The sequence below is a fragment of the Mus caroli genome, unplaced genomic scaffold (genome assembly GCF_978045245.1).
Source record: "Mus caroli unplaced genomic scaffold, Mus_caroli_1 scaffold_5, whole genome shotgun sequence".
NCBI classification, from domain to species: domain Eukaryota; kingdom Metazoa; phylum Chordata; class Mammalia; order Rodentia; family Muridae; genus Mus; species Mus caroli.
Genome location: NW_028227260.1, coordinates 64,361,190 through 64,385,018, shown reverse-complemented (window position 1 = coordinate 64,385,018; position 23,829 = coordinate 64,361,190). Strand labels below are relative to the sequence as shown.

Sequence of the window (23,829 nt, the reverse complement as noted above, 5' to 3'; positions counted from 1 at the left end):
TTCTGATTTAGCTATTACAATCCCTAAACTCAAGCCCACATTTGTGAACCACAACTATACACAACTGAAAATTCATCTTCTTAAAACCCTTTAAAACTTCTGTCCTAGTCAGGCATGCTAGTTCCTGCCTATAATCCAGTATTTAGGAGGCTGAGGCAGAATGCTAAGTGCAAGGCCAGCCTGGGTTACAGAGGCATTCCAGGCCAGTTTGGGATATATAGTGGAACCCTGTCTGAAAAATTGTCTCTTTCTAAAAGGGAAAAAATTCACCCTTCTATGTTACTTCAAGTGACTCGCTATTATCTGCAACACCTGTGATTACTATTCAAATTCTGTGCCAACTTGAACACCAATTAATCTCTTATTACCAAGATTTGTTTTTCTTAATAGTACTGAGGTTGGGACCTAGGTCTTTATTCCTGCTTTATCACTCAACCCCCCTTACTTGTTTTTTTAAAATGACTTTTAAATTTTATGTGTATAGTTGTTTTGCCTGAATGTATGTATGCGTATACCTAGTACTTGTAGAGGCTAGAAGCAGGTGTTGGATCCCCTGGAAGTGGAATTACAGGTGACTGTGAGCTGCTATGTGGGTGCTAGGGCTTCAAACTGGGTACTCTGCAAGATTAGCTATAGTCCTTAACAGCTCTGAGCCATCTCTCCAGCCTCTAACCTTTTAAAACATATTTCTCCTAGCTCCATTTCATAAAGTCAACACTTAATTCAAAATGACACATAATAGACACTCCTGATCAACAGATTCCTTGCTCATGATTCAACCAACCCAGGATCAAACTGCATTTATACTAACATATAAGGCTTTCCCCCCAGTTATTCCTTAAAGTGTTATTCCCTAAAATTCCTAACAATGACTTACAAAGCATTTACATGTGTCAAATAGCAATCTAGAGATTGCATAAAGTATACAGGGAGATAATTGTGGATGCAACTACTATGGTATTTTACATAAGGGATTTAAGTATTAGAAAATCTTAGTGCTCCCTTACCAGGGCTCCCCTAAATTATGGTTCCAACCCTCCATAGGTGCTGAAGGAGGATTACACCCACTTATCCTTCAAACATGCTTGAACTTCTATAGACATCAGCTCTCTTGCCTAAAATGTTTTCTCCTTTGCTATTTAGCTGAATCCATCCCTTGAAGCAGGATAAGGAAAGGACAGGAAAAGGAGTCTAGAATCAATAGTATCATTAGACAGCAGAAATCAAGGCCAAAAGCCAGGCATTGATGGCACACACCTGGAACCCCAGTGCACTCAGGAGGCTGAGAAAGATGACAAATTCCAGGCCAGCTTGGGCTGCAGGCTGAGACTTTCAAAGAACAAGAGTAAAGAAACCAAGACAATTTTTTTTCATCATTTTCCCTTCCTTTATAGCAAATTCTTGTATTCTTTAAAACTTTACTCTGGAACTGTTAAGAGTTAGTGTTAGCTCTATGACCTAACCTCATAAAGGTTAAAAACGTTTAACTTCCATATGTTCAGTATATACCATGGATCACAGGACAAACAAGCTAAAGTCACCTCCTGTGTGTGTGCATCTTATAATTTTATCAAGCATCATGGGCAAGCAGCTCAGATTCTACCAGCTGCTTCCCTGAGAAACTGGAAGGATACAACAAAAGGGAAATGATAACTGGAATCTTAAACTGCATGTTTATTTTAACTGCAGTATCACAAAAACAAGTCAGGTTCATTACAGAACATTTGGAAAACAGAACAGAAAAGAAGCATGCATCCATCATCCTACCACCAAAAGACAGACAATTCTTTTATAGTCGAGTAGGATTTCGTTTAACCATCTTTCCTTCCTTCTTATCTTTCTTCCCCCTTCCTATCTTCCTTCCTTCCTCCCTCCCTGACTTCCTTCCTACCTCCCTCCCTTTTGAGACATGGTCTCTCTCCATCACCCTGGCTGTCCTGGAACTCACATTAGGCCATCCTCAAACTTACAACGAACCATCTGCCTTTGCCTTCCAAGTGCTAGGATTAAAGGCATGGACCAACATAACCAGTTTAATCCTATTTCTCACACATACATTTTTTTTCATAGTTGAAGGACTGGAGAATGCTAAATACCCTATTCTGACCATTACACACTGAATATGTATAGAATTATCAGTGCACCTCATGAATATGTATGTGTCAATTAAAAATTAAATTTGGGAGCTGGAGTGGTTAAGAGCATTGGCTGTTCTTCCAGAGGACCTAGGTTCAATTCTCTGCATCCACATAGCAGCTCATCACTGTCTGTAACTTCAACTCCAGGAGTTCCTATACCTTCACACAGACGCACATGCAGGCAAAACACCAATGCACATAAAGTAAATATATATATATATATTTTTTTTTATTTTGATCCAGACACAGTGTAATTCTAGCACTGGTAATATAGAAGATTTTGAGTTCAAGGCTAACCTCAGATTTTAATTTTAAATATTAAAATCGTTTGGCCTATTGAATTTTGTGTCCTGGTTTTCTTGGGTTTTTTTTTGTGTATATGTATGTATGTGTGTGTGTGTGTATACACACACACATATATACATATTTGTATGATACATAGAGAAAACAACATACTTGGTGGCTGTGTAGATTCAGTAAGAAAATGTTTGTTACACAACTGTGAGTGAGTTTGTATCTCCAGTGTCCAAGTAAAACTGCAGTGTAAGTAAGGGTCCATATCTGCAACCCCAGAATACGGCAGGGAGGCAAGCTGATCCTTGGAGCTTGATGGACAGCAGTCTATTAAAGTGAGTGAGCTCCAGATTCATTGAGAGACATTGCTTCAAAACTTAAGATGAAGGTAGCTTATGAACCATCACTGCCTACTAAGCTCCCATGTTCCTCACTAGCCCTAAGGCCATCTCTATACTCCTAAGCCTAACTCTTAACTCAGCACTTCAAGCACTGGCTGCTCCTGGCCTACCTCCTGCATTGTCCCAATGTGCAGAAGGCTAGAACCTCACTTCAGATACACTACCAAAAGAAGGAATCTGCAGGCCCAGCTCATGTCACAGAAATACAAATAATATGAAAGGTCAGGATGATTTGGTCCCCTCAAGCCCATTAGCCCTAATGAACCCCAGAATTTTTTTAATTCATAAATTTTATCAAAGAATTCAAGTTTAAAGAATACATAAATGGAGCTTAATGAAATTAAGTAGGATAACAAGGGGATACAAACATATGAAGTAATAGGAGTGAAGAAAATTCAGGATTTGAAAACTGAATTCAGTAAAGAGACAGAAATACTGAAGAGAACTCAGGCTGAAATGAAGATGGAACTGGAAAACTCAATGAAAATGTAGAAAATTCAGGGAAGCCTTACCAGTAGAAGGTATCAAAAAGAAGAAAAAAATATCAGGATATGTCTTAGTCAGGGTTTCTATTCCTGCATAAACATCATGACCAAGAAGCAAGTTGGGGAGGAAAGGGTTTATTCAGCTTACAGTTCCATGTTGCTGTTCATCACTAAAGGAAGTCAGGACTGGAACTCAAGCAGGTCAGAAAGCAGGAGCTGATGCAGAGGCCATGGAGGGATGTTCTTTATTGGCGTGCTTCCTCCGGCTTGCTCAGCCTACTCTCTTATAGAACCCAAGACTACCAGCCCACAGATGGTCCCACCCACAAGGGGCCTTTCCCCCTTGATCACTAATTGAGAAAAGGCCTTACAGTTGTATCTCATGGAGGCATTTCCTCAACTGAAGCTCCTTTCTCTGTGATAACTCCAGCTGTGTCAAGTTGACACAAAACTAGCCAGTACAGGATATAAAGATAAAGTAGATAAACTGAATCACTCAAGCGAAGATTATGAAAAAATTAAACACATAATAGGAATATATAAGTACTGTGGGACACCATGAAATGACCAAAGCTTGAAGGTGGAAGTAATCATTATGTGATCCCACTGCCTATTTGTGGCACCATATGGGAAGCTAGTCTATATTTTGTTCAGTCTTCAGTCTAGACAAAGAATTAAAACATAAAGGAAGAAAATGACACACTACACCCTCAGAAATGTCATGCCAATACATCTCCAATAACAGTGCCTAAGAGTTATTACCCCAACACTGGCATATGTAGATCTATTTTCATCATTATTCATCATTTATTCAGTAACTGCTCACTGTAAACTTTCAGTACAATATATTAAAAATATATTAGAACTGTTATATCTAATGTAATACTAGATTTTTAAAATTATTCTTTACTTATTCACTGCCCCTCCCCCACCACCCCCTCCCACAATCCTTCCCCCCTCCCTCCCTTCCCTTTCTCCTCCGGTGGGTGGGTGAGGTCTCCCCCTGAATACGCCCCCACCCTGGCACTACAAGTCTCTGCAAGGTTAGGCACTTGCTCTCCTACTGAGGCCAGACATGATGGTCAATAGAACTGATGGAAAAAGATTTCACCTAGATTAAACCTAGGGCCTGTGTGTGCTAGGCTAATGTTTCTCCACTGAGCAATACCAAATAGCCTACTGTATTGCTCTTTGTACCTCATTTCTGATTTTACAAATGAAATCGATCATCTTTTCATGTATTCAGTGACTGCATTTCATGGTTCTTGCTCTATGAACAGCTTGATTAATAACTCTTTGTTTCTTTTTTATTATATATCTCCTTTATTTACATTTCAAATTTTATTCCCTTACCTCATTTCCCCTCCAAAAACCCCCCTATCCCATCCCCCCTCGCCCTGCTCACTAACCCACCAACTCCCGCTTCTCTGTCCTGGCATTCCCCTACACTGGGGCATTGAGCATTCACAAGACCAAAGGCTTCTCCTCTCATTGATGTCCTACAAGGCCATCCTCTACTGGCTGGAGCCATGAGTATCTCCTTGTGTACTCTTTGGTTGGTGGTTTAGTCACTGGGAACTCTGGGGGTACTGGTTGGTTCATATTGTTGTTCCTCTTATGGAGCTGCAAACACCTTCAGCTCCTTGGGTCCTTTCTCTAGCTCCTCCACTGGGGACCCTGTACTCAGTCTCATGGTTGGCTGTGGGTATCCACCTCTGTATTTGTCAGGCACTGTTTCAGGAGACAGCTGTATCAGGCTCCTGTCAGCAAGCACTTGTTGGCATCCACAATAGTGTCTGGGTTTGGTAACTGTATATGGGATGGATCCCCAGGTGGGGCAGTCTTTGGATGGCCTTTTCTTCAGTCTCTGCTCCAAACTTTGTCTCTTATCTCCTCCCATGGGTATTTTGATCCCCCTTCTAAGAAGGACTGAAGTATCCACACTTTGGTCTTCCTTCTTCTTTTCATGTGGTCTGTAAATTGCATCGTGGGTATTCTGAGCTTTTGGGCTAATATCCACTTATCAGTGAGTGCATATCATGTGTGCTCTATTGTGATTGGGTTACCTCATTTAGGATGATATTTTCTAGTTCTATCCATTTGCCCATGAATTTCATGAAGTCATTGGGTTTTCTTTTGTTTTTGTTTCTTTGACTGGATGAACATACACTTTAATGAGAATGGTGTGTGGAGTCAGGACTTCACTTCCTGCTCCACGGGCTTCAGATGCCATTGTATGACCAACTCCCCCGTGCTCTTGAGGCAGGTGCTGGACATGGTCTCTTCTGTGGGAAGTCTCTGTAGCAGTTTCAGGGGCTGGATGCGTATCAAGTGTTTAACCACTTTCAGCTTTGCGTTCACCGACGGGATGTTCTTGTGAATTTGATGGCTGTGTGCCTTCTGTAGTCCGAGCATCTTGATGGTATCTTTTTCCCAGTATGGATGCCTCTTTGTACTTCTTATTCTTGTGACAATGTACAGTTTATGAGGGTTCTGGGGGTCCCCACCATACTTTCCATTATCTTCAGGTTTAGGCTGAAACAGTTTATCTGGAATTCTTGATTTGGTAAATTTGTGACAAATCCATTCTGTACCAATGAGAGATTCTGCACCTTTCTTCACAGTCTGTAGTCTGCCTGGAGGCCTCTGGAACATGGAGTGCAAAACCCCAGCCATGGGTGTGGGAATTCTCTCCTTAGAGGCTATAACACTACCTCCACCAGGAGATCAGGGATGGGTAACACCAATGGTGATCAAAGCGGACAGCATTCCAGTCAGGAACATAATGGGAACCGGCAACCGCTGTGTCCACTCCGAACGTCCCCACAGCCAGAAGGACGAAGTCATTGTTTTTAATAGCTGAGTAGTACTCCACTGTGTAAATGTACCACATTTTCTGTACCCATTCCTCTGTTGAAGGCCATATAAATAAGGCTGCTATGAACATAAGAAGTTAAGACTACAGAAAACCAAATAACCCTATTTAAAAATGGGGTAGAGAGCTAAACAAAGAATTCTCAGCTAAGGAATACCGATTGGCTGAGAAGCGCCTAAAGAAATGTTCAACATCCTTAGTCAGGGAAATGCAAATGCAAACAACCCTGAGATTCCACCTCACACCAGTCAGACAGCAGATGCTAAGGAGGATGTGGAGAAAGAGGAGCACTCCTCCATTGCAAGCTGGTATAACCACTCTAGAAATCAGTTTGGCAGGTCCCCAGAAAATTGGACATAGTACTACCTGAGGATCCAGCAATTCCTCTCCTGGGCATATATCCAGAAGATGTTCCAATTCTTTGTTTCTTCCTGAATTTTTGATAGTCTCAAAAAGGCCTTTATACATTGTGGACATCAAGTTACTGGGCCTAGCCGGTTTTAAACATTTAGGTTTTCTAGTCATATTTGACAAAGACATTTTATACAGGCTGGGCATGGTACCACATACCTTTAATCCTAGCACTGAGGAGGCGGAAACAGGTGGATCTCTGTGAGTTCAAGGCTAGCTTTGTTTACAGGAGTTCCAGGACAGCTAGGACTACACAGAGAAACCCTGGCTCAAACATTTTACCTCATCAAATTTGTTCATTTCATTTGTTTATTCCTTTGTTCTTATTCTTTAAAAAATCCATTCTTTCTCTGGGAATAAATATGTTTATCACTTTTCATTATTTAAAGGTTTGATCTGATCTTTACTAACTAATCCACGAACAGTTTGGGGTTGGTTCTAACATCTAACTCTAGTGATATGAATATTGAAGAATGTTCCAACATCTATATTTTATTTACATATAGATCATTTCATATTTGCTCATGTTAATGTGCCTGCCTATTCATAAGCTATTAACATACTATTAATACAGTCTAATAGCTGATGGAATCAGTCTCTCCTTACAAATGCACCTGCATTATATAACTCTTCCAAAATATTCTTGGCTTATTTCCCTAGTTTACTGTTCCAGAGAGGTTATCAAAATAATCTCATCAAGATCACCTTTAAAAAAATCTTTGAGGATTTTTATTAAACTCTGCTAAATCTACTAATATGTTTTAAATCAACAATGTTGAATAATTTAGCATTTTTCTCCATGTATTCAAAGTTAATTTACTTCACTAAAGTTTTTCTTTGGCCAAATGGGTCTCAAAATCCTACATTAATTTATTATTGATATGCATATTTGCTATTTATACTGTAAAAATGCCCCCTCATTATATTTTCTATGACCCAAATGTCATCTTTGTAAGACATGAAATTATTTTAAAATTTTTGTACTAGCCTATACTGATTATATATTTATCGAATAAAACTCTATGTATAAATTGGATTTAGTAGCTAATATTTGTAATTTCCAACAACTTTTGAGACTGAGGTAAAAAGAACCTGAGTTCAAAACTAGCCTGGGATATAGAATGAGACCCTCAGTCTCCAAACAAACAAACAAACAAATTGTAAGACACACAGATCATGTTTAAGCATCAATTGAGGCTCTTAAAAATTATCTTCACCCTCATTTCAACCCTAAGGCAAAAACTTCCTTTTGATATCTTGAATAACTCATAATTACCTAAGAATAGGTTGCTATAGTTACTAAGAGTAGTCAGCTTCTTAATGTGACTCATAATAGGCCCACAACAACTTTTCTTTTAAGATTTTATTCATGTATATAGATGCTTTGCTTGCATGTATGCCTGTGTGCCATATGTGTGCTTGGTGGTTCCCAAGAGTACAGAAGAGGGTGATAGATCCCTTGGAACTAGAGTTACAGTCAGTTGTGAGAGCTGTGAGGTAGCATGTAGAGAAGTTCTGGGAACTGAACCCAGGTTCCCTATAAGAGCAGCAACTTCTCTTAACCACTGAGCGCGCTCTCTCTCTCTGTCTCTCTCTCTCTAGAGAGAGAGACAGAGAGAGAGAAAGGGAGAGAGGGAGAGAGGGAGAGAAGGAGAGAGGGAGAGAGGGAGAGAGAGAGAGAGAGAGAGAGTCTCAGATATTCTAGGCTGGAATATATAATAAAAGATGACCTTGAATTTCTGATCTTCCTGCCTACACCTCTAGAGTGCTAATATGCTCAATTTAGGCAGTGCACAGGATTGAACCCAGAGCTCTGGCATGTTAGGCAGGATTCTACCAAAGAAGCCACATCCCCAGCATTCCAGTGTTCTCTTGTACCACTGTACGCTGTGCCATCGTACTCACAAAAGAACATAAAGCTTTCGTACAAGTATTTTTCTCTGCCTGGAATTCTCTCCTTTTGCTTCTTTGCTCCAATTAACTCATATTCACCCTTCAACTAAGGATCCCTATGGCCAAGAACTTTGCTCTTTCTTAATAAATCTCTGCATTAAGTCTTATGGCAGCATGTATTTCTGTGTATAGCACTTGTCACTTTTCCAATTTCGCACTTAAAATCTTGTTCTTGAAATTTGAGAGCTTAAACCCAAGTCCCCATACATACATGTTAGGTATAACAACCAAGCCACAACCCCAGCCCTGGATCTTTACTTTTTGGCATCATTTCATGTCTATGTGTCCATTGCCTCATTAATTTGGTTTACTGTATCAATGAAGGGAAAAAAAATTCTGTCTCCTGTGATTTCCAGAGACCACCTTTGTTGGCACACAATATAGTCTTTTTATGGAAGTCTGTCAAGTAAGCAAAGAATAGACAGTACATCTGATATAAGTTGATATTTCTATTACTAACAAATCTTTTACAAAAATGGTTCAACTTCTTAACTTTCCAGATGGTTTCAAGCATAGGAGGAAAGCTTCATACACTGGATTGTGAAGACAGTGAACTCTAGAACATGAGTGACAGCTCTGGTTCATTCATTATGTCACTATTCTAACAACTACATGATTCTTTGGTTTCTCAACTGTATAATTAGTAAAGCAGAATGCATTATCCCCACCGTTTCTTTTAGTGATGAGATTTAAAAAAAAAACAAAACCCTTATGATTCCATGTAAAATCACTTCTTGAACTTAAAAAAAGCAACTGTCTTTGCTGGCAACTAAAACACAAGTTAACAAGCCATTGAAAATGTCATCCAAATAATATTAACAAAGTTTAGTTAAATGAAACTTGAAAAGAATAAAACAGTTGGCTTTCCAATACAACAACCACTGAAATCTGTGTTTTTATTCACTAAAGCTCTATTTTTAAGTAGAATTTTTACAAGGCCTTCTGCAATTTCAAAATTAGTAAGTCAAAAATCAAAGTAAGCTTAATAAAAGAAAACTACATTATGTTTTCAGCTGTTTTAATGAATGTAAATGCTATATTATAGGCTATGATAATAAGCTGAAAGCCATATTAGCTCTAAAACCTCATTACTTGCTGTTCACACAGTTTTTCTACAGTAAGTGACAACTTAAGCTGTTAAAGTACAAAAGTTAAAGTTGTTAGAAATAAAGAAGAATCTTGGTGTCATACAAAGGAACACATGAACAAAGCAAAAGTAGCTCTCAGATCACTTGGTGTTTATTCGAATCTGGTGAAGACTGTGTCCTTTTGATATAGACTACGGTCTGACCTCACCATGCTTCACAACTGCATATTTCAAAATTATTTATACAGTCAAAAGAAATGGAGACAATTAATTTGGGGACGGCTTGTAAGAGAACAGCAAAGAGTGAGACTGAAGGCTTTGTTTGATATTGATAATTACTGTATCAATTTTGAAGAAGAGGACTTTATAAATTACTCTTATTCTGAGATGAATGCTTTTCAAAATCATCACAGCCAATGAACAACAATCTTACCCTCACCTAATGTTTGTGCCACCCTCCAAGTGGAACCACTGTTCATTGAAACAGTTGATGAATGACTTCATGGATAGACCATCTTAATACGCACACCATTTCTTAAATGAATGTAACCTGTTCCCTGATGGCTGAGAATGATGACAATCACTCAAGTCAAATAGCTTTGACCATAGCAGGAAATCTGTACCCAAATAATCGTGCCTACAATTTATTCCTTGGCGCAGCAGAACTGTCAACTCTTAGCTTAGCTACTATAGAGGTAAAATCCTTTGGTGATGTGAGGGACATTCAAGTACAGCCTTATTACAATGAATTCCAATGTCCAAAAACTGTTCTTATTTTGTGTTTGTACCACAGTAAGAGACAAGATTTTAAGCTCTACTAAAACCAAAACAAACAAAAAAGACTTTATCTATTTAAGTTCATTAAAAAAATTAATAGTGATAGATTATTTTAAAATATCACACATTTAATATATTTGGAGTTATTTAAAATTTATATTGAGAACAACGTATGTATTTTCAGTATTGCTGTAGACAAACATCTACATAAGACTGTTCAATTGATTGTTGTTTTATATCAAACAACTTTTATAATATTCATTTTATTGTTCCAATATTTGTTTATTTTTTAGATATTCTCTTTATTTACATTTCAAATGTATCCCCTTTCCTAATTTCCTCTCCAAATATCCCCTATCCCCTCCACCCTCCCTCTGCTTCCAAACCACCAACTCCCATTCCTGGTCCTAGCATTCCCCTATATTGGGGCATAGAGCATTCACAGGACCAAGGGCCTCTCCTCCCATTGATGACCTCAGAAAATTGGACATAGAACTACCGGAAGATCCAGCAATACCTCTCCTGGGCATATACTCAGAAGATGTCCCAACCGGTAAGAAGGACACATGCTCCACTATGTTCACAGCAGCCTTATTTATAATAGCCAGAAGCTGGAAAGAACCCAGATGTCCCTCAAAAGAGGAATGGATACAGAAAATGTGGTACATTTACACAATGGAGTACTACTCAGCTATTAAAAACAATAAATTTATGAAATTCTTAGGCAAATGGATGAATCTGGAGGATATCATCCTTAGTGAGGTAACCCAGTCACAAAAGAACACACATGATATGCACACACTGATAAGTGGATATTAGCCTAGAAAATTAGAATACCCAAGATACAATTTGTAAAACACATGAAACTCAAGAAGAAGGAAGACCCAAAGTGTGGACACGTTGCCCCTTCTTAGAATGGGAAACAAAATACCCATGGAAGGAGTTACAGAGACAAAGTTCTTAGCAGATCCTGAATGAAAGACCATCCAGAGACTGCCCCACTTGGGGATCTAGCACATAAACAATCACCAAACCCAGACACTACTGTGGATGCCAACAAGAGCCTGCTGTCAGGAGCCTGATATAGCTGTCTCCTGTGAGGTTCTACCAGTGCCTGGCAAATATAGAAGTGGATGTTCACAGTCATCCATTGGACGGAGCACAAGGTCCTCAATGAAGGAGCCAGAGAAAGTTCCCAGGGAGCTGAAGAGGTCTGAAGTCCCATAGAAGGAACATCAATATGAACTAACCAGTACCCCCAGAGTTCCTTGGAACTATACCACCAACCAAAGAAAACACATGGTGAATCTTGTGGCTCTAGCTATATATGTTACAATATTTTATAAATTTTAAAGAATATGATAAAAAAACAAAAGGTACTACAGGTTTTGAAGGGGGGCTCTCTGGGAGGAGTTTGGGTACAAAAGGGAAAAAAGAATGTGATATGTCTATTTACTCAAAATATGTTTTAAATGTTAATACAGATAAATTGAAATTATATATCTTTTCTCATCATAATGCAATAAAACATATATTAAAGGGGAAAAACAAGGTAAAGGGCTTAGAAATATTGTTGTATTAGTGGCTAAGATATAGGAGTCTAGCAATTATAAACTAAGTAGGTTAAGTTTGGTTATAAACCTCAAAGTCTTAGATTTAACCCTAGAAAACAAGGATGATTCAACAGGTAAAAATCAACCAATGAGGGAAGGATTAAAAACAACAACAACAACAATAACACAGGACTATGTTGATAGAGAAAAGGCATTTGTTAAAATTTAATAGTCATTCATCATAAAACTGATTAAAACAAAGAGGAGGAAACTCCCTTAGTAAGACTGATATACGATGGATGAACCCAGACAATACGCACAACAGTGAAATTAAAAATGATCCTATGAAATAAGAATGAGTAGAATGCCTACTCTTACTACTTCTATTAAATACAGTACTGGATATCCTAGCCACAGGACTTACAAATTCGTCTGGAATAAAAAGTATCTGGCATTAGATGACAGAATTTTAAATGCAGAAAACTTTAAAAATTTCTCAAAAGCAAGTACTAGAGCTAAAAAATTCTGTAATATTAAAAAATATAAAAATCATTAAATAAAAATCAACTTCATTTTAGGTACTAACATTGGCTATTGTGAAAGACAACCTAGGAATATTCTATTCATAATGACGTGAAAATATTTAGTGACAAATTTAGTCAACAGAAAAGACATGTCCCCTGAAACTATGAAACTATAATGTACCTCTGAAACTAAAGAGGACACACAAAAAAGCAAAGAAATCTAGGGCTTATGGAGTGAAAAGACTTTCTATCCATTCAACCCTTAGTGATCTGTAAAGTGCACTCTATCAAAACCCTAATGGTATTTTTCACAGAAACGAAAAAAAAAAAAAAAGTACTCAATTTCATATGCATCCTCTAGGGATTTATAGGAGAAAAAAACAACTCTAAAAGAAAAATGCTGAAGCCTGACAGTCTTTCAAAACATATTACAGAACTATATGCAAAATAATGTAGTACTACCATAAAGGCATACACACCAGTGGAACAGATAGAGAAGACTAGAGAGCAGAAAAAAATAATGATGAAATGGTATTTGAAGAGAGTCCAAGACTAGATATGAGAAACAAACTTCTGGGAAAATTGATATGCACATGCAAATGAATGAAGTGGGACTCTTACCTTATACTATACACAAATATTAATTTTAAATGTATTCAAAATAAAATGGAAGATCTACCACAATAAAAATTCTAGAATTATACATGACTGAAAAGTTCATGACAGTGGATCTGACAATGAATCCTTAAGAGTTAACATAAAAACCAGCAGCAGCGAAAGTAAAAAAGCAAAAAGTAGGACTAATCAAACAAACCATTGCACATCATAGTGTTTCTATTATTGCAGCTGTGCAGCAGACGTGAAGTTGGTGTAAATCTTTAAAATATTCATTCCCTATTATAAATATAAATTACAAACATCTTAGCTATCATATTGACTTTGCTGGTACTGCAGTGATAGTTTGCAAGTAACCCTTATTTTGCTTTAAAATGGCTCCCAAGTACAGGAGTCAGGATGCTGACAACTTGGATATGCAAAAGAGAAGCCTTAGAGTGTTTCCAGTAAATAAAAGGATAAAGAAAAAATTTTGACACAAGAACCATCTACATAGCCCTGACTTTTCCTAAACTCTCTATGTAGAAGAGCTGACCTCAAATTGACAGAGCTCCATCTGCCTCTGCCTCTAAAGTACTGGGATTAAAGGTGTGCCACTATACTGGCTGAAATAGTAAAATTTTAGTAAGGAATGAACAGTCAATAGGACAAACCAGCAATCTACAGATTGGGAAAAGATCTTCACTAACCCTACATACAAAAGAGGGCTAATATGCAAAATATATAAAAAAAAACTCAAGAAGTTTGACTCCAAAACCACCAAATAACCCAATTAAAAAATGGGGTACAGAGCTAAATAGAAAATTCTTAACAGAAGAATCTTGAATGGCCAAGAAGCACTTAAAAAATAACTGTTCCGCATCCACAGTCATCAGGAAAATGCAAATCAAGCAGACCCTGAGATTCCACCTTATATCAACCAGAATGGCTGAGATCAAAAACTCAGGTGACAGCAGATGCTGGTGAGGATGTGGAGAAAGAGGAACACTCCTCCATTGTTGGTGGGATTGCAAGCTTGTACAACCACTCTGGAAATCAGTCTGGCAGTTCCTCAGAAAATTGGACATAGTATTATCTGAGGAACCAGCTATACCACTCCTAGGCATATATCCAGAAGATGTTCCAACTGGTAATAAGAACACATGCTCCACTATGTTCATAGCAGCTTTATTTATAATAGCCAGAAGCTGGAAAGAACCCAGATGCCCCTCAACAGAGGAATGGATACAGAAAATGTGGTACATTTACACAATGGAGTACTACTCAGCTATTAAAAAGAATGAATTTATGAAATTCCTACGCAAATGGATGGACCTGGAGGATATCTTGAGTGAGGTAACCCAATCACAAAAGAACACATATGATATGCACTCACTGATAAGTGGATATTAGCCCAGAAACTTAGAATACCCAAGATACAATTCACAGACCACATGAAGCTCAAGAAGAAGGAAGACCACAGTGTGGATACTTCGGTCCTTCTTACAAGGGGGATCAAAATACCCATGGGAGGAGCTACAGAGACAAAGTTTGGAGCAGAGACTGAAGGAAAGGTCATTCAGTGACTGTCCCACCTGGGGATCCATCCCATATACAGTTACCAAACCCAGACACTATTGTGGATGCCAACAAGTGCTTGCTGACAGAAGCCTGATACAGCTGTCTCCTGAGAGGCTCTGCCAGAGCCTGACAAACACAGAGGCAGATGTTCACAGCTAACCACTGAACTGAGCACAGGGTCTCCAATTGATGAGTTAGATAAAGGACTGAAGGGGTTTGCAACCCCATAGGAAGAACTACAATATCAACCAATCAGCCCCCGCCCCCAGCTCCCAGGGACTAAACCACCAACCAAAGAGTACACATGGAGGGACCCATGGCTCCCACCACATATGTAGCAGAGGATGGCCTTGTAGGGCATCAATGGAAGGAGAGGCCCTTGGTCCTGTGAAGGCTCAATGTCCCAGTGTAGGGGAATGCCGGGGCAGGGAGATGGGAGTGGGTGGGTGGGTGGGTGAGAACCCTCATAGAAACAGGAGGAGGGGGGATAGGATAGGATAGGGGGTTTCTGGGGGAGACCAAGAAAGGGTATAACATTTGAAATGGAAATAAAGAAAATATCCAACCACCAAAACCAGACACTATTGCAGATGCCAACAAGAGCTTGCTGACAGGAGCCTGATATAGCTGTCTCCTGAGAGGCTCTGCCAGTGCCTGACAAATATAGAAGTGGAGGCTCACAGCCATCCTTTGCACAGAGCACAGGGTCCCAAATGAAGGAGCTAGAGAAAGTACCCAAGGAACTGAAGGGGTTTGCCGCCCCATAGGAGGAACATCAATATGAACTAACCAATACCCCCAGAGCTCCCTGGGACTAAACCACCAACCAAAGAGTACACATATTAGGACTCATGTCTCTAGTTGCATATGTAGCAGAGGGCGGCCTAGTCGGTCATCAATGGGAGGAGATGCCCTTGGTCCTGTGAAGGTTCTATGTCCCAGTAGAGGGGAATGCCAGGGCCAGGAAGCAGGAGTGGATGAGTTGATAAACCGGGAGGGGGGGTGGGGGGAGGGGATTTTCAGAGGGGAAACTAGGAAAGGGGATAACATTTGAAACGTAAATAAAGAAAAAAGAAAAAAAAAACCTTATAAGAAAAAGAAACTTCAAAAAAGAGAAAATATCCAATAAAAAAGTAAAAATAAAAAAATAAACACTCAGAAATTAAGAAGTATTGTGAAGGGTGTGGGGAAACAGGAACTTTCATACAAAGTGGTTCTGCTGCTGTGGAAAACAGGTTGGCAGTCATCAGTAAGTTAAATATAGAATTTCCTTTCCACTCTACTGTTGTACTGTGAGGCAAACATCCCCAAGAATGGAAAACAATGGTGTCACTTACAGTGGTGAGAAGGCTTCAAATACCACAAATGTCCCCACCAGAAAATGGAATACTACTTAACTCCTACAAAGATAAGCCCACACCCAGGTTTTCAGGGTTCTTTCTTTCTAAATACTTCCCTCTTTCTTTTAGCCCTCTAGCCTAAAATTTACTTTATAAATGTCATTTAATAAAATCCTCAACTCTACTTCAAAACAAATATTGTGTATAGGCTAGAGAGTTGACTCAGCAGTTAAGAACACTGACAGCAACAAAACAAAACAAAACAAAACACTGACAGCTCTCACAGAGGACCAGGGCTTGGTTTCTAGCACCCACAGTATCTTCACAATCAGCTGTAACTCCAGTTCCAAGGCATCTGATGCCTTCTCACCTTGACAGGTGCACACATGGTACACAAACATACATGCACACAAAACACACACATAAAAATAAATATTTTTTTAAAATTGTGAACTAGGCTGAGGGTGCATCTAAGCAACAATAGAATTCTTATCCAGCATGTCCAACGACCTAGTTTCACACCCTGGAACTGCTACAGAAAAAAAAAAAAGAAAAAAAGAAATACATCTCTAGAGACTACCTGCCAGGGATTAGGGATTGGTGCATGGAAAGAAAATGCTCAATGCACAATAAATTTACTGTGGAGTAATGGAAATAACCTTGAAACCAGACAGATGTTGCAGTTGCACCACATTATTCACTTGAAAATTGGTCAATTTCAAATTACGAACTCTTACCTCGGTAACCTATAAAAGAATATTTATCAAGGTGCTGGATTAGAAGTATGAACACTCCAACACTTATGAACATATGTTTAGCAATTAAATAATCTTATTAAAAAAAAAAAACAAAATAAAAACAAAGCTGGAGCCGGGCGTGGTGGCGCATGCCTTTAATCCCAGCACTCAGGAGGCAGAGGCAGGCGGATTTCTGAGTTCGAGGCCAGCCTGGTCTACAAAGTGAGTGCCAGGACAGCCAGGGCTACACAGAGAAACCCTGTCTCGAAAAACCAAAAAAAAAAAAAAAAAAAAAAAAAAAAAAAACCAAAGCTGGGCGTGGTGGTACGCGCCTTTAGTCCCAGCACCACTCAGGAGGCAGAGGATTTCTGAGTTTGAGGCCAGCCTGGTCTACAGAGTGAGCTCCAGGACAGCCAGGGCTACACAGAGAAACAGAAAAAACCTGTCTTGAAAAAACAAAAACAAACAAACAAAAAAAACCCAAATGTTTTAAAAGGTAATGTTCTCTATCACCTCTCTTTAGAGTAAAGGATTTTATACATTTTATGTGAAATTAAATAATTAACACTAGTAAGTAAAAATTTTATAAACCTTTATTAATAAGGCCAGAAATGCATTTCTTTGTGGATAGTAGCAATCACTGTTACTATGTTTTTTAAAAGTATAGTCAGAGATAGGCATGGCAGCACACGCCTGTAATTACAGCACTTGGTGTGTAAAAGCAAGAAAATCAGGAATTCAAGGCCAAGGCCATCCTTGGCTACCTAAGACCCCAACTCAAAACTTAAAAATGTAAAATGAAGTAAACCATGATGGTGAATGTGTGGAAGCAGGAACATCAGATCAAGACATTCTCACATTGTGTTTAAGAGACTTGGGGCTTCTAAGACTTTGTCTTAAAAGAAAAATGGGAAGGAAGGAGAGCAGGAAGCAGGGGAGCCAAATTTAAAAGTGCTCAGTAGCCCACAACTGAAACAATAGAGTAAGATAAATAATGAACATATTATATATGACTATTGTCACACAATATGGCTTATTAACATACATGGGTCTATACTAACATAAATAAATAACAATTAAATAAGGAAACTGGATGGCTCTTCCTTACAGAAGAAGTCCAATTAAGAAATGTAAAAGGAATGAGGGAAATAGGAATGTGTAATTATGCAAACACCATAGTAATAACTGCTGCAGACAAGATCCACTGATGCTTGCTAAAATTAGCTAGTGAAACTTTAAGGAGAAACATATTTGTATATTCAAAGAATCTTCTCCAAGGTATTTTTAATTACAAAGAAGAAAATAATACTGTCCAGGACATACAATCTTAATCAAGTGAGGGACATTACCAGTGGTAGGTATAGCACTCTCACGGTCCTGTGATAGGATACACTGAGAAAGACATTGCATGCCTTACTAGTAAAGGCATTTATACAGTGGCTTCAGCCCATGTATGACTACTGGAACTGTTTTTACCAGAATACTAATTGAGCTAGTCATTTTCAAACTCAAAAACACTTTACATGTTCATATTACACTCTGGGAAGCATAACACTATTAATAATTTCCCCTCTCCCTCAGACTCTAGCAATTTCACTATGTGAAAAGGGAGGACCAGAATCAGCCATGGCAAAGAGATGAATCAAGTGTAGAAATTTGAAATTGCTAGAGGTTGGCTTCTTCACTCCTTTTTTTTTCTTATTCTGTAATTTCCAGAAATTATCCACTATGAAAATGCACTCCCCTGACAATGGCTCTCAAACTTTATCTTAAGCCTAGACCTCTTTCTTATCTACCCAATATATTTGACATTAAAGTCTAGATAAATCAAACTGGACTTGAGTTTACTTTCTCCATCTTCTTTAAACTGTCCAAAATTGTTCTTCCCTATCTTAACTAATAGCATCACTAGCGACCCAAGATGTCTAACCCAGATACTTGGGGCTTATTATCTACACTTTTCTTCTTCTTTACTGTAAACTATCTGCTAACCTTTGCCAACTTAACCTCCTAATGCTCTCCTTTTTTCCAATATCGTGATTAACACTTCACTGTGTTCCTATAAAAAAAAAAAACTCTCCATACCTCAAACCTTGTTTACCTTCCAAACTAAAACTTTTTCAAAGACATGCTATTATTTCTTATCCCCCAAATCTTTTTTTCCTATTCATCTACCAGGCCAACATCTACCAATGTGTCTTCAATACTCATCTACAAATTTATCATCTAGAAGCTCTTCTCTATCTTCTCTAAACTAAATATGTTTCTCTATTTCTGGGTCCCTCTAAAATCTTACACACAGCACTTTAAAAATACTTGTTACATTTTATTTGAATTGTTATTTACTAAACTGTTTTCCCTCAAAATCCTGATTTGTTGAAGGGCAGGTTATGATTCATTCATTGTTGTAGCCTCAGTGACTAGTTATGTCTATCAAATGACAAGTGCCTAACAAATTTTAATTTGTTTAAAATTAAAAATTTTTATTAATTAAAATTTTAAAAATTAAATTAAAAATTAAAAAAAATTTAATTTGTTTCCCAATACTCATAAAATAGCTTAAGATGATAGTGACATGGTCCTTTTTAAATATGGTGCTGGGTTAGGTCCTGATAAAACCTAGTTTAGAATGATTTTGCTACCTTTGTAATGCATTTCAATATACTAAGCTACTAGTATAGAACAAAGACAGTTTTACAACAGGTTTATTCAAATAGCTATAAACTAATTTTTCATCCAGGAAATAGACAATGGGTATACAAAGGATCATATACAATAAATAGACAGTATACTCCATCAGTAGGAGCTGTCAATCATTGAGCTTTCAGGATAAGGAGAAATAAGTCAAAAGACCTGGTTTGGGGCTAAGATGACTCAGCAAGTAAGACACCTGTTCTAGTCTTAGGTCTTCAAATCCCTAGAACACATATGAAAAAAGCTGAGTGTGGTCATGTTATGACCCTGTAATCCCTGCTGTATGTTAGCAGAAACAGGATGATCACTGGGCGTGCTGTCTTACAGCCTATCTCCAAGTTCAATGAGAGACCCTGTCTCAAAAAACTAACAAGGCCAAGTGGCAGAGGTTAACAGTCACTGTTTTCTGGCCTCGATAGGTGAATGCACTCCAACACATTCATACACATACATATAAAATACAATTTAAGTTTAAAAGTCCTGGGTTATAGTTCTGTCACTAATTAAATGGAATATAAGTGGAATGCTTGAGAAATGTTCATAATATAAATAACCATGGTAGTTCAACCGTATGACACACTACAATCTCCACAAAATCTACTCTAGAGTTGTATTTTATTACAAAACTATGATAAGCCCAATAGCAATGTCAAACTTGAAAGAATTCCAACTCACAAAGTACTTTCTCCATATTTCATCTCACTTAATCATCCTAAGAACTGTATGAAATATGTAAAGTAAGCCTATTCATGTGGCCATCTTATTGTCTAAAGCACTAAGATACAGGCACAGTGATGCGCTCTTGCTGCAATTCTGTCATCTATCCATGATATAAGAATGTTTGAATGACAAATCCTGACAATTCTCATAACAGGCAGTACAGACCTTTATCACTTCTGTGAACCTAATTGGTATCCCTGTCTCCATTCTCTGTCTGCTTCTAATATATTCTTCAAATTGTAACCAGAACCATACTCCTAAAACAAATTTGACAATGCCATCCCTCTCTCTGTAGAGGATCAGTTACAAGACACCTCTCTTCATATAATCCAAATCTGAGAACACTCAAGTCTCTTATATAAAAGAATGTAGTATTTACATATAACCTACATATTTCTTTGCAATATATTTATTTAAATTCATCTTTAAAATACTTAAAATAATTCATACAAATGTGAATGTTATGTAAATAGTTGTGATACTTCACTGTTTGGGAAATAATGATAAGAAAAACATCTCTGTGTTAAGAAGCTATTTAGATTTTAGCAGGATGGAGGTCATTGAGGATGAGTCCCTCTCTCATAATCAGCAGCTTATAAAACTAGCAACTGTAACCACAGGATTCTGATTAGTCAAAAGAATGGGATATGAATGAATATTGTGTACCTGTAGTCTAGCTGAAAGTTTTTCCTGGATTTTTTTTTTACTTATTTACATGTGTGCATGTGCATGCATGCTTATATGCATTTGTCTCTCTGTGTGTGTATGTGTAGTGTGTGTGTGTGTGTGTGTATAGCATGTATGGAGGACAGAGGATAACTTGCAAGAGTTGGTTCCCTCCTTGTACCATGAGATCAAACATAGATCATCAGGCTTGGTAGCCTTTACTCACTGAGCCATTCACCTGTCTATTGCTGAATAGTTTTAATCTGTAGTTAGTTGAACCCATGGTTGTGAAACCCATAGCTATAAAGAGCCAATTATATTTATTAATAGCCCATAAACCACAGGACCTCCTGTGATGAGAAAAAGACCGCTCATCTATTGTGTGGTCAAATATGATGGACACTCATATATCTAGCTTAGCACTCTGTCTACTGAGACTGAGTAACAAATTTTCATTATAATTAAACTGATGTTTACATAGCTATGTGCAAACCATTATCTACAGTACTGGACAGTAAAGCTCTAAGAAGTAGGAAAACCTTTTTTTCGACTCCTGATGAATAAATAAGTAGAGACAGGAAGAAGTAAAAACTGAAAGCATTTACAAAGAGCTGCTATTACTGTAAGTACAGGTTATACCTAAGCGCTAGTATGCTGAGTGCTGGCAGAGCTTTTTTGGGCTTTGTTTGTTCTACTCCAGAAGTGGATTTACACAGTTTGAGGGATTTTAAGAAATACACACACACACACACACACACACACACACACACAGAGGCAGATTCAAAGACAAAATGTCTGCACTGAGATGTAGAAGAACCCACTAATATGAACAAAAACACTGAGCCCCAATCTTTAAAAAGTACCTCAATTCCCCTAATAAAGTAATAAAGAAAAACTCAGAAAAATAAGGAAACACAAGAATACTTCCAGGAATGCTTTCTTAAACATGTTAAAGAATACCTTGAGTTATTTTTTTAAAAAAGAAAAAAAAGGTGTATTCAGGGTTGTTAAAATGCATTACTAGGAGATAAAACCCAATAAGACTTCAAATAAATTAACATATGAATACATCCTATTTGAAAAGGCCAGTTCACTAATTGAAAAGCCTAACTGTTTTGTATTATAAAAACGGATAGATTAAACTATCCAAGTATCTATAAAAGCAAGGTAAAGTTTGTGTTCTAGCCTACTTCTCTAACCAATCCTTTCTCCAGAGGTTTAGAGTACATCCTTTTAACTTGCTATGCTTTGCTTCTGTAGCATGTGAGCATGTGCATGCATGCACGTGCGCACACACAAACACACACACACACACACACACACACACACACACACATTATAGTTGAAATATACCTGCCTTCTAAATTCACATATGGAAGTGCTAACACCTCAGTACTTAGAATGTGACTTCATTTAAATATACTTTTTAAAAACATAATGAAAAATGATAGAGATCTGGGCATAGACACACACAGAAGACCACAGAAGACAAAAGAGGCCTGTATGTCATATTTTGCTATAGCAAACTAACAAATACACATATGCAGTTATATAGTTGTAAAGTCAATACAGTTATAATAGTTGGAGAGAGTTTGTACCTGGCAAATACAGATGCACTTAATATATAAAAATAAATAACAATGACCAGCTATAGCATAAGTTATTCAACATCAGTAAAAATAATTGATAATTTAAAAAACAGGAAAGTGAACTCAGATAAAACATCAGTACAGGAGAAACTAAATTTACACCCCTAGGATATACTTTCTCTACTCTAACATCTTTTTCCCCTCTGGAAACAGTAAAGAAAATCTGATCAGAAGACTAATGAGCATAACAAGGTATAGCCTGCAGATAAAATTTTTACAACGGGTAGATTTTATGTACTACTCTTCAAAGAAATCTATCCTATAAGCCATTTTTTTTCTTAGAAAGATACCTACAAAAACATATATCCAAAAATTCTGGATTAGGTGATGATGTAATTCAGAGGCAGAGTGCTCAGCTAGTCTGTACAAGGCAGGCCCTGGGTTCAAGCCTTAGCATACAAAAAGATTAGGATAAAAAGTATATGAGCTTTAGTTACAGAAGTAAAAACTCACATTCAAACTGGGTGGTGGTGGTGGCAGCAGTGCACACACCTTTAATCCAGCACTCAGCAGGTAGAGGCAGGTGATTGCCATAAATTCCAGGCCAGTACAGAGTGAATTCCAGGACAGCCAGGGCTACACCGAGAAACCCTGCCATGAAAAACAAAACAAAAAACCCAATTCAAAGTGATGCTACCCTACCAGAATATTGTATATCAATGACAAAAATGCAACGGACATATTTATGAGGCTCTTGTCAACAAAATGAGGCGTTGATTCTAAATAACACTGAAGTAAATATTATTTATTCTTTGTTAAGACTTCAATTTAGTGGAGTTAAGGATTTCATCATTCATTTCACAAATGAATGCCTACATGAAAGCAAATATGCTGAGCTCTGTGGACGACGAAAGATGAGAGAAATATAGTTGTCACTTTTACCCATAAAATTTTATCTCCTCCACAAGACATATATGATAGCTACTTAGAAGAACTGGTGTTACAGGTACTCAGATGAGAAAAAAAATCAAAGTCTCAGGAACCTATACAAATGATACTCTAGAGTAAACTGAACCTCAAACTAAGATCTGGAAACAAGCAGGGAGGAGTCAAAAGGGGATACCAGATAGGCAAGGACAGCAAACAGGAAGAAAATGAAAAGGGACAAAGATCCAAAAAAACAAGAAGCAAATCTGAGTGGCTAACACATCCAAGTATGTTATAGAAATAGTTAACATAGCTATATAACATAATTCATAGCTTCATAACATACCTTTAGAACTTTAAATGCCAAGCTACAGTATAAAGACCACTGAAATTTATAAGCAAGGAAGTGACATAGCAAAGGTTGTGCTTTGGGAAGAAGGGCTGTATGGTATGCATTAGAAGAGCAAGTCCTTCTTATGTATG

At 37.8% G+C, this 23,829-nt stretch overlaps 1 protein-coding gene and 1 pseudogene across 1 annotated transcript in view; both read right to left on the bottom strand.

Annotated features, from left to right (window-relative positions):
• Positions 1 to 23,829, bottom strand: part of Abcb7 (ATP binding cassette subfamily B member 7) — a 135,811-nt gene that overhangs the window by 94,345 nt on the left and 17,637 nt on the right. The gene's annotated exons all lie outside the window — the stretch shown is intronic.
• LOC110286495 (large ribosomal subunit protein uL30m pseudogene) lies at positions 5,478 to 5,994 on the bottom strand (annotated as a pseudogene).